The sequence below is a fragment of the Rhinichthys klamathensis genome, unplaced genomic scaffold, assembly GCF_029890125.1.
Source record: "Rhinichthys klamathensis goyatoka isolate OS25496 unplaced genomic scaffold, OSU_Roscu_1.1 h1tg000440l_1, whole genome shotgun sequence".
In the NCBI taxonomy this organism is placed as follows: domain Eukaryota; kingdom Metazoa; phylum Chordata; class Actinopteri; order Cypriniformes; family Leuciscidae; genus Rhinichthys; species Rhinichthys klamathensis.
In genome coordinates this window covers 1,379,597-1,392,332 of record NW_026606936.1, presented here as the reverse complement: position 1 = coordinate 1,392,332, position 12,736 = coordinate 1,379,597, and the positions used below count along the sequence as shown (strand labels likewise).

Sequence of the window (12,736 nt, the reverse complement as noted above, 5' to 3'; positions counted from 1 at the left end):
ACTTTCTGATGTTATTATAAACCAGCGGCCTACACTAGATGTATTCTACATGCGATCAGTAATTGTTTAATAAGACACAATGTTTTGTGTGAAAAAAAAAAAAAAGTTTGCTTCACCTAAAGCTAGTGTTATGCCAGTTCTGCAAGCATCTAGAAGTTGTCACCGTTCTTTTAAGGATTTAGGCTTAAGTCTCAGCTGATTCTGTTTCTTCATGTAATCCCAGACTTATTCAATGATTAAGTTGGATCAGATTTAATCAATGTAATCCCAGACTTAATCAATGATTAAGTGAGATCAGATTTTTGTGTGGGCCATACCTTCTGTTGTCAGACTCCATGTACATACAGAAATCTCACTGGATTATTACAGTATTTGAAAAAAGGAATATTTGGACATCTGAAATTGACTTCCTACTGCAACTAAAGCAAAAGCTAAGTAATTCTTAAAGGTGACATATTATGCCCCTTTTCACAAGATGTATTATAAATCTATGGTGTCGCGCCATTTTTGTGGGTGTCCCTTTAAATTCAAATGAGCTGCTGCTCCCCGTCTCCGTTCAGAAGAGGCCGATCCTTTTACACAAGCTTCAGATACTTCGGCAATAAACAAACGCAAATTTCAGTCAATTCTCGGAAATAACCCGTAGCGGAGTTCAGTCTAACAGGCTGGGAAAGTTGTTGTGAAATAAGACAGCTGTGACAAATTTTTTGGTCAAATAGTGTTCTGTACTCGTCTGTGCAGCAACGACAAAACAGTTTGCTCGATTTGCTCGAACTTTTGCCATTGCGTTTGAACTGGGTACACTGTTGTCGCTTGTGAAACCAAATGGCACTGCCGTGGTTGGAAACGTGCAGATTAAGGGGTAGTAATATTATAATAATATCCTCTTCCTATGTCAGAAGGAGCGAAATCAGATCGGCTTAATTTTTGACATGCTTGCAGAGAAAGGCTTATCAAAACAAAGTTACTGTTTTGTCACTTTTCACGTTTTCAGGGTTGGTAGATGCACAGGGGACTAGGGGTGTGACGAGATCTCGTGCCACGAGATCTCGCGAGACTAAATATGACGAGATTTCTCGTCGAGTGAAAAAGCTGTCTCGCGATATCGCCATGAATATTTCACTGCTACACTCACATTCGCCTAAACTATCGTTTTGTTGTTTTTATAAAAAAAATAAAAACCATTATAATCTAATGTGAAAGTCTGCTCTGCTCATCCAGCACGAATTGCTGTTGCAATCAGTGCAGCACGAATCCCAGTTCACTGATCGCGTGACGATGGCGGAGCGGAGGATTCGTTGCGCAACAGACTAAACGTCTGATAAATGTCTTATCTTCTAGAATATGCGCGCTCAGCACCACTGCTCCCTATACGCGCGGTCACGAATTTGTAAGTGAAAGTAAAACACAAGCTCCCTGATGTGCATTGCGCACAAATTAGGCTGCATACATACAATAGTCCGTCTCCCAATACCCATCTCTGGACTGTTTATTTGCGGCTATGGTCTCTGTTTGCACTGCGAATATTGAGAGAGCACTGTAACGTATAAAGGACAACAGACAAGGGAGGCTCCGTTTCTGAACTTATAATCGGAACGCTGTAGAGACAAACGCACCAGCCTCGTTTCTCTCTACCCGGCCTTTTCCGAACTCACTGCATTAACCCTATAACTGCCGGTGCAAAATAAAACAGCAATTTCACAACAATTATAAAGAGTCTGTGTGCTAACTTTGATTATGGTTGCACTTATTGTTTGCACTTAATAAGACTAAGAGAAAACTGTTATTTATTTTTGTTATTTATACTGTTTTTATTTCTCTGTTAAATGTATGTAAAGGAGTTCAGTTAGGAGGTCCCACACAGCCTCAATCAGAAGTTCTGAAAACTCTTACATGTACAGTAAGGTCTGAAGAGACTCATGTGAAATCATACAGAAGAAAAGCCAGTCAATAAAAACCTTTTACAGTGCTTGAATATTGTTTTATTTCAATGCATTTGATAATTCATACTCATAAAGTAGACCTGAAATGACATGCATTAGAAGATTATTAGTTAAAACATTGAAAAATGCACCTGCATACTATTTTTCCAGTCATAAATTTTGTCATTGAGGATTTCTGAAAAATTGTGCAAAAATCTCGTCTCGTTCTCGTGAACCCAATCTCGTGTCTCGTCTCGTCTCGTGAGATAAGCGTCTCGTCACACCCCTACAGGGGACCCAAATATAGCACTTAAAGGACAAGTTTGGTATTTTATACTTAAAGCCCTGTTTCATTATCGTTTCTAATGAAATAGAACGGTTAAGATTAAAATTTGGACACATGCTGCTGTCCCGAGAATTTTCGGTTTCTGTGGTTGCATACCCCCCCACCCACCCCACAATGGTTGCATAGGTGCACAGGAACAATCCTTCCTAAAACGCATTAAACTTTAGTTTACAAAGACGTTAAACTCACCGAGGGGTCTGGGGTATTCACTGATATGCACACACAAAAATAGCTGCAAAAGATGCTTTCCAACAGGTTTGGTGGTTCAATCCCTGGTTCCACCTGGCCAAGTGTCGAGGTGTCCATGAGCAAGACACCTAACCCCAGCTGCTCCCGACGCGCTGGATGGCGCCTTGCATGGCTGACACCGCCGTCGGTGTATGAGTGAGTGAGTGAATGGGTGAATGTGAGGCAAAATGTAAAGCGCTTTGGTGGCCATTGGGTCTGTGAAAGCGCTATATAAATGCAGTCCATTTACCATTTACCAATGGAGTTGTCCAAAAACTACGATAAAACCTGTTGTAAAGCATCTTTTGCAGCGATTTTTGTGTGAGCATATCAGTGAACACCCCTGACCACTCGGTGAGTTTCACGTCTTTGTAAACTAAAGTTCAATGCGTTTTAGGAAGGATTGTTCCTGTGCACCTTTGCAACCATTGTGGAGGTGGGGGGGTGCAACCATATAAACCGAAAATTCTCGGGACAGCAGCATGTGTCCAAATTTTAATCTTAACCGTTCTATTTCATCAGAAACGATCTTGAATCAGGGCAAGTAAAATACCTAACTTGTCCTTTAAATTGTCCTTTCATGATATGTCCCATTTAAAGTTTTCCATGTTAATCAGAGTTGTTGTCCTAATCAGCCGCAACAGCGAAATGCAACGAGCGACAGGGAATTCTATTTTAGAAACAGATATCTTTCTATTTCTACGTCACAGCTGAAACAACAGCAAACAAAGTATGACAATGGTAATCTCGGGTACTGATTATGTGCTTTAGTAAATGGTAAAACAATTTAAATGTGAGTTTGAATGTTATTTTTGCATGACCTTTATAGGCTTACTGAAAGTGGCAATTGATAATTCACCTCAGATCTTGAAAATAAATTAAAGGAAACAAGAACATTCAAATTTGTGAACAAACAAGTGTATTCTTTGAGGGAATAATGTGGGGGAGAATGATATTTTAAAAGAGCAGTCAGAACTCCTTATGAAGGATTTCAATTAACTCTGTGAAACACTTGAAAGACTAAGAATCCAGTCATTCATTAGTAGACCACTCCTAACAAGAGGAACTAATATGGTTTCAGGGTTGCTTGGTCTAAACACATGGCTGCAGAAAACATACAACATGAGAGGACGGAACTTTATTGACAACTTAAATCTTTTCTTGGTTTAAACAACTGTTTAAACCAAACGGCCTACACCCAAACAAAGAGTGCAAGAGTGCCAAAGGACAATATCTACTTCTCCCTCCATCATCCTTCAACAGTGTGTGCCACTGCACTCAATCAAAATGGCACACAAAGACCACAGGACTTCACATCAGTATCTGAATGTGAATGCGATTGACATATCCCACAAGGACAATGATAACACCAGGCAGCCACAACCATTGCTCACGGACACAATCTCAGCTGAGCGACTGCCCATAAAGTTTACTTCAGAGAGATTGTGACGAACTAGAACAGCTCCAAGATTCTGCACCCAAGGACAACCTCCTTGGAAAAAAAAGTGAGGGAAACCAGAGTAACTGTTTCATCCTCTGATGACACGAGCCCCAGCCCCTCTCAGCAGACATGTTATCCCTGTCTCTAGCATCTCCACTTCTGAGTTTCTCAGGGAAAATGGAGGAACTGGTGTATGTTGTAACAAAGCTCTTCCACTCTATTGCTGTGAGCCCACGGATACCAACCTAAAAGTGAGGAGCCCTGCAACCACCAAAGCATCTGTATGTCTGCTATGATAACAGTAAATTTATCAAATTAAGAGAAGTAAAGTGACGTGAAGGCCAAGTATGGCAACCCATACTTGGAATTTGTCCTCTGCATTTAACCCATCCAAGTTAGTGCACACATATTAGGAGCAGTGAATATTGAACACACATTGCAAACTGTGGATACACACCCGGAGGAGTGGGCAGCCATTCGCTGCAGCGCCCGGAGAGTGATAGCTGATAGAGCAGAGATAGCTGCTCTATTTAAAGATGTCTATCAATGCAATAAAGTGTCATTTGGTGATTACTTGTCTTTTGAATATCTGAGTATAGTGTTAAAATGTGCTCCACACATTTTATTGGTCATTATTTACAGGCCTCCGAAATATTCTCCAGCCTTTATTGACAATTTTACAGAAGTGTTATCACCAATCTCCTCTGAGTTTGACTGCTGTAAATAATGACCCAGCAGCTGATTGTGACATGTATAGCCTTTCGAATAAAGGGATTGTGTTTTTTTGATGTCACTTTGAATTATAGAAGTGGCAAATTGATAGAATTATGTTCTGTTATGTTTTTTTTAAAATAGAAAACAAAAAAGGAATTGTTTAATATACACTGTAAAATCCGAAAGTTGTTCTAACTAACACTTTTAAGTTAACTTTACCTAATGTAAACTTAATTGTAAAAATCTACTAATCTGTACTATGCCATGTTAACTTGGAAAAATCTAAGTTAAGATTAATTGATTGGTGTGAGTGACAGTTTGTCAAGCAGTTTGAACAAGTTTTGAGGCTGGGCACGTTTCACTCATTTCACTTCTGCAGTTATCTTTAGTTGCATTCACTCATTTCCCAAAGTCATCTCGAATGTTGAATTGTCAATACAACTGACAAACTTGACTCCTCAAATGTTTTTGTTTGAACTCACCATTATGGTGATTAGTGTTGTCTTTGGTTGGGCACTTGGAACTTCATTTATATTATTGTAATTATCTTCCTATTGATGCAGTGATGCAACAACAAATCACAGTTAATTGGTTTCAAAGGAAGGGAAATAATAAATTGGTTGCTTTTAAAAGTTGAACAAACTAAATCATTAACTAGTCAATTGTTCATGTCGAATAATGATATTTTAAAATATATTGTTAACTCTTATATCACAATAACCTTGTGAAACTTTTAATTGGGTTGATATAATTCCTCATTTGTGACAATATCTTGCAATTGAACATGCTTGTGTCACACACACAGACTTCAACATTCAGCAATGAAAAACACAACAATGGTAACAACAGTGGTTTTTCTATACTAAGTCAAGCGTAAACCTAAAGTAAATTATCAAGTTCTCTATACAGTTATTTTTTAGTTACTAAAACTTTTGTAAGCAAACTACTGACTAAGCATTGTCAGTACAATATACTATTGCTATTTCACTTTACTTAGTTGTGTTTTTAAGGATATCATTTTGCGTGCTTCTTTTAATTAAATTTTACAGTAAAGGGCAGATTAAACATATTGCCAATGTAGACAATTACACTAATATAAGATTTGTCTATATTCTAAATTAAGATGAATGAATATCACAATATATTTTAATTATACCCGAGGGGGAGTACCGCCACTTTTTTTTTTTTTTCACTTCAAGCACTGGATGCAAGATATTTATCATTCTGTATAAGATACAGTGCTTTGTCTCATTGTCCACCAATGGGTCTTTGACCTCTCATATTGAATGTCCATAGTAACAAATACATCATATTTCATATTTTTACCAAATCCACAGTTTTGCTCTCTCAGTTCTGTTGTATTAAAAAAAAAACTAATTGGGACAGATAACGAGCATTACTGTAATTTCAGCTCAGTCTGCAGTTTGTTTCACAGTATGATTGGACATTTTGATTTGAAGTGCTACCATGAAAATCTGCAGATAATCGGAACACTCATCATGACTCCTTCACTATCTCTCTCCTCCTCTCTCACCATGAATTTCTGGTTGTTCTTTTCAGACCGAATCGGGCATCCTTCAGTGACCTGTGTGCATTAACATTATATCATAATGTTGAGGGTATTAGACGCTTTATGTGTTTCACTTCGCTCTCGACCTCATTAATTTGCTAATCGAAGGCAGGAAATGTATAAATCAAGTTCCCAATTTCTTCTAATTATTGTTTTATTGAAGTGTGCTCATTATCACTGAGCTAAACAGTCAATTGAAATGAGCCTACATAATGTATTATGAGCCAGCTTTATGTTATCCTTGGTGTATAAAACTTTTGTAAACAAATGTCTGTCCAATTTTTTACTCATCTCTAAATCTTCCTCTTTCTGTCTCAGTGTTTCTGTCCCTCTTAGAGTTCAGAATTGTGCACTTAAACTAAATGGCACATGTAATGACTTAATAGAGCCTATTAAAGGCTAATGTCTTATGGTATGGTCTCATCGACAGAGTTCAATTGCATCCTGTTGATAGACTTTCTCACAAGTTCCTCAGCGGGAGTTATTCAGACCACCTTCAAAGTAACACTTGACAGTAGGGAATTTTTATAAGCTTTCAGTTTTTGCAAGGTTTATGTGCATGTGTGCGTATAACAAGGCTTTGATGAATGAGAGCTTACACTTTTTATAATACATTTGTCGCATTATTTTGAGGATAAACTATTTTTATAAGTTTACAAAAAATTATACAAAAAATTGTATAATTTTCTCACCCTTGTATCGTTCCAAACCTGTATGCATTTAACAGAGCACAAAAGAAGATAGTTTGAAGGACGTTGGTAACATCAATTGGTTACACTTTATTTCAATATCCCACTTTAGATATTTTACTAACTATAAGCAACATGTCAACTAACTCATTAATTTGCAACATGTCAACTAATGCCTAGTTCACACTACAGGATTTTAAGCCCGATTTAAGCCTGATTTGCATGTTAACGAGCTCGCCGACAGGTTGGGTTGGAATCGCGTGTAAATCTGTTGATGTTGCGTGTTGATCCGTGCTCGCCAATCTTTATGTGTGAAATACTAAACGACGCATCAAAAACGCTCTCTGACACCTCGCCGACGCCAGACAAATATCTAGCATGCTAAATATCTGGAGCTGTCGCCGACTCGATAGCCTTTGGTGTCACGCGCCGCGACGAGCAACAGCCAATGATCAGCTTGTTATCACATTACACAAGCCTTTTGTATTTGTAACCATCGTTGCCAAACCACAACACGAGCAGACAGCTGCTTTTTCATTATAACATGTTTTACTCACCTCCAACTCTTTCTGTAGCAGACAATCTGCCCGCCTGTGCTTATCCATCCTTTCACCCATATTCTTTTCTTTTTTTTTGAACAGATCTAAACAGATCATTGCGCAAACGACTTTTCTTTCTTTTTTTTTGCACCGCCAATTTTGTCCCGGCGTCCATTTTCAAATAGACAACTTCTTTTTCGCGTCATTTCCCATTCCACTTCTCGCGTGTGTCTTCGTGACAAAACGTGGTTTGGGGACCGGATAGAGTCGTTGGGTGACAGAGTTCTTGTCAGCTCGTGTATTGTGTAACCCCCTGTTGCAGATCATTTACCGTAGTGTCACGTAGTGTGAACACCACAACGACTTCAAGACTCCAGAGTAAGTCATGTAGTCTAAATAGCACAGCGATCTGCCGACGTTTAAAGTTGTGTTGTGTGAACTAGGCATGACTCTCATTAGAGTATTACAGACTGCTAGGTTAGGGTTAGTAAAATAAGTTGACATGATCTTAGTTATAGTCAGTAGAATGTAGAAACTGACGTTGCTGATTGCTTACACTGAAAGAGTACTCTTTTTGTAAAATGCCTCTGTTTCTAATACTCATTTAATACACACATGTATGTATTTCCCTTGGGAAATGCATTACAGATGTGGTTAGATTACACTTTATGTGCAGGATTGTTATGTTAAAGTAACTTGTTATGTTAAAGTTCTTTCTTTCTTTCTTTCAGCAGTAGCATGTTCTGACTCACTAAAATAGGCTACTTAAAAACAAGTTTTTTAAACGACTGATTTGTGTTTAGAATTAAAGTATAATTCTTTTTATATTATTTATAATTATTATTTTAGTATTTATTGTATGGAAAAGAAGAGCTTTAACATTTGTATAATACTTTATTTAGTTACATTAATAGTTATTAATAGTTAGTGTTCTGTTTGGAGTAACATGAGGGTTTTATGTATTTTATTTCAGAATAGTTGGGTCATAGTTAGTGGATACAAAGTTAGTGGATACAAATTGAATTTGTTTTATGTATTGAATTGTTATTGTTTTTCTCCACATAATAGAAATGTTACATATTTAATCCACCCTGTGCCTCAGGCCTTGTATTAAGACAGTTAAAAATGTTAACTTAAAGGTTGGGTAGGTCGTTTTTGGTCTAAAAAACTTTTTCCCAAATTTGTTTAAACTTTCTATATATATCAATGCATAATTAAAATGTAAGTACTCTGATAAAAAGAGTATAAAAATCGAGTGACTCTAGACCGTTTAATCTGCACTAAACACAGCTCATTATTTCCTTCCGGGACGAAACAAAGGATTGGCTTAGGCGACTGTCACTCTCTCGCAACCATGGCAACACCCCCGCTGCTACATGCGCTGCCCACATGCGCGCACTCGTTTGACTCGAGGAGGGTAAGAGACTAGTAAGAGACACAATTACATGCAAAACACGGCGTATATGTTATGAATCTTACACAAAATTCACCTTCATCACAGTGTAACTGATTGTAATGGGAAAACGTGTATCAATGCAACCTGTTTTTAGCTTTGCTTTATGTTACTAGCTCGTTAACGAATCAAACTCAATATATTTTAAACTTTAACAGTATCGATATGCTAGCTTGATAGTGAGTATTAACAGCCATGTTAGTTGTTTATATTCATAATGATAAAGTTAGGTATTTTATTACATGTGAGTCTGACATGATGTCACTACATGCACTGCTCCTCTCCGCTCGGCGCTAGTAAGCGCGTCCTCCAGCTGTGAGCTGTCGGCATCGCACGTTCATGTGTTTTGGGGGCGTGGTTTTGGAAGGAGCCCAGAATGGAGGGGGTGGAAGTGAATGGAGATAAGTAGCTGTGTTTATTACAGCCCTGAGAGGACTACAGACACTCGATTTTTATACTCTCTTTTCCAGAGTACTTACATTTTAATTATGCATTGATATATATAGAAAGTTTAAACAAATTTGGCAAAAAGTTTTTAAAAAAAATTCTACCTACAATACCTTTAAAATCTGGGATCACCATTGACAGAACTATTCACACTTAGCAACTGTGAAACCCAGCAAATGACTAATATTGCTCATCAACTATTCATAACATAGCCATCTTTTCTTTCTGTAAGTCTTTCATTAACATGTCACATGTTATTTGAAAGTATTAAAAAAGATGTGCAGCATTAATGTGCCACGTATTTTTAATCATGCACACTGTTGTATTTTCTTTCTGATACTAGATGCTAGTCTGGAGTTCTGACAAATATCTGACAAATGAGATTTGAATGAACCGAATTAGTTAAACCATATGCACACATCTAAGTTTTTTTATTAAAATAAATAATTTATTTATTATTTAAAGGAATAGCTCCCATGGAACGACATAAGAGAAAGTAACTGACAGAATTTTACAGTTTGAGCAACTACTTTAATGAAATGCTTGGGCTGCTATTTGTTCTGCTGTTTGAATATTGTGATCTAATATGTTTATATATATATATATATATATATATATATATAGCAATAATATATATATAGCAATCAAATATATATTTATATATATTTTTGATTGCCATACGTTTAAAAAAAGGGGGCTCTATTGCTGGAACGCTATTCCAATCAGCAGCTACTGGCTTTCCATCTTTTATTCTTCTTGGCATAATTCTGGTCATTTGCCTTCATTTGTTTAGCTCCATGCTCCTCTTTCAGTGCTGAGGTTTGAACTTGCCTCGGGCTCTCATTAATTAAACTGCAAATCTCAGACAAAGAAACATAACCACCATTTGAGACGGCTTGGATGGCCTCCATCTTCTAAGCACCACCTCTCTTTTTACTCTCTAAAATCATCTCTTCCCAGACCTTTGTGTAATCGCTGTCAGCTCAGTTGGGATTGTTGAAGGCCATGCACAAAGTTTAAGTAGACTGTAATAGCCTCGCTGTTTTTTTTTTTTTTTCACCTCCCTTGCCCAACTGTAGGGTTTGTTTGTGCTTGTAATATCCTGGCGAGGGTGCCTAGGGTGAGAGTGCAACAGCGTCATGCCATTAGCGATCAGTTAACTCTGCCAGCTAATGCAGGGTATAATAAGATGAGAATTGATCCAGCCGGCCCAGAACTGATGAGAGACTATGGGAGTTTTGCTCGGAGTCCACACTCATCTAAAGCCACCACGTACATTTCAGAAAAAACTAAAATCCTCTATATAATGCTGAATTCTTCAGGCAAAATATATTTCAACAAAGTTATATTCAATAAAAAGAGAGATTTGAGAAAATAACTAGCCGTCAAATCCATTTTTTAACTAGTCCCTCATAAGGGGAGTGTGAGTTCAGCATCAATTTTCCAGCATTTTATTCTTATGAAAATGAGGTTTTGAGATTGAAGCTTCTGTCTGAAGTTTTTTTAACAAGCAAACACAAATAATCTTTGTTTGAAAGAACAGCACCTCAGTGTCATGAGCGCACAAATGCCAGTCGTTCGAATCAATACTAGTGGGCTGCAGCTAAGAGTCACGTCTTGAAGGAAGTATCAAACTTCTCCAGCCCTTTCGTTTTGCCGTTAATTATTAAATCCAGAGAATAAAGATCCCATCTTTATTTGACTGTGTGCTGACATGCTGCAGCTGGAATATACAGTATATAGTCAATCAATCATAACAGTACAGCCCATTTTTATATAGCATCAAATAACTAACTAAAACAAAACATTTTGGGAAAACAAACACTTGTAAATACATCTGTGTGATGAGAACTCCAAAATGACAGAAACCTGTATTTGAATAAACAATTATTTGAAGTGTAATTGGATTTTTTAGTTTGGCTCACGTACCATTCGATTACATGGAGAGGGCGGAGTTTAAGTCCTATACTGCAGTCAGCCACCAGGGGGGGTTATTCAGGGCTTGTGCAGCACACTTGGGTCCCTATTTTAATGATCTAACCGCATGGTCTAAAGCGCACGGCGCAAGTGCACTTAGGGCGTGTCCGAATCCACTTTTGCTATAGTTTAACAAAGGAAAAAATGGTCGTTTAACGACGGGAAAAATGGTCGATGCACCCGGCGCATGGTCTAAAAGGGTTGTCCCTATTCTTTTAATGAGTCATGGGTGTTTTGGGCGTAACGTGCAATGAACCAGTCAGAGTCTCATCTCCCATTCCCTTTAAGACCTCTCTATACAAAAGAATTTGGCAGGGCTGAATCCCATTCCAATAAAGCCACCACTTGGTTAACATCTGCTGACTAACACTTGTAAATGTTAAGATGCCGTCCACCAAGCACTTGTTGTCAAAGACATAAACTCAGTTCCAATGTGGTATATCATTCTCTTCTGTTCACATATGCAATTACCTTCAAAGGCAGCATCCTGACTGAAAAGAAACCCTCAAAGAGATTAATTTGAAATGCTTTGGGCAGGAATTCACACAAGTAGCACTTCCTATGAAACACATGATACTTACAGTAATTAAAACACAATCAATTCCATCAGTCGTGTTGCTGAGCTAACACCTTGATGTGAACACACAAATATCAGATGAAATAAAAGTTTAATTAGATGATGATTTCCAATCAATTCAGTACTGAATAAAACTGATGTTTGCATGGATGACAATTTGAGCTTACCACAATGCATTCTTGCTCTATCAGCAACAAATCCATGCTACAATGCATTTGCTACCGACTGTTTGGAACAGCCCATTCATCAGGAGGGCACCAAAGATGCTTAAACATGTTACCTAGGAAGATAAGTGTCTTGGTTGGAGTGTATAGAGACAAATTACATTTACAGTTTTGATTAGAGTATAGGAAAATGAGTAAAATGGCTCCACTATCTGCTACTTAGTCCGCTAACCATCCTCTTAACCTCAGAGACCAGGGTATTCGAATTGTGATGTTTTTATAAAGCAACTGAATCATTCCTAATTTTCAGTAAATATGGTGCTACATTATTGTGTGCTGAATTGTGTTGTGAATTTAAAACTTTAATTTGCTTAATAAAAAATATAGTGGTGATATTTTTGCAACCCTATATTTTCAGCATTGCAATTTTTTTGCAGTTTCCTAAAATTATACCCCAATGCAAAGTTGATGCCTTAACAAATTGATGCCCAATGTCTTAAAAAAATGTTGTTGTTTTTTCATAGTTAATTGCTTCCTAAATACAAAAATAATAATATCAATACCAATGCTTGGGTCTCAAGGACCAATCAAGATTGTGAATTATACCAGCTTCAGTGAAAGCTGAACCAAACAAAAGGGCTAAAAAAAATGTTGTCTTGCAAACTGTGT

At 37.5% G+C, this 12,736-nt stretch overlaps 1 protein-coding gene across 1 annotated transcript in view; it reads left to right on the top strand.

Annotated features, from left to right (window-relative positions):
* Window positions 1-12,736, top strand: part of LOC130071394 (zeta-sarcoglycan) — a 146,743-nt gene that overhangs the window by 104,530 nt on the left and 29,477 nt on the right.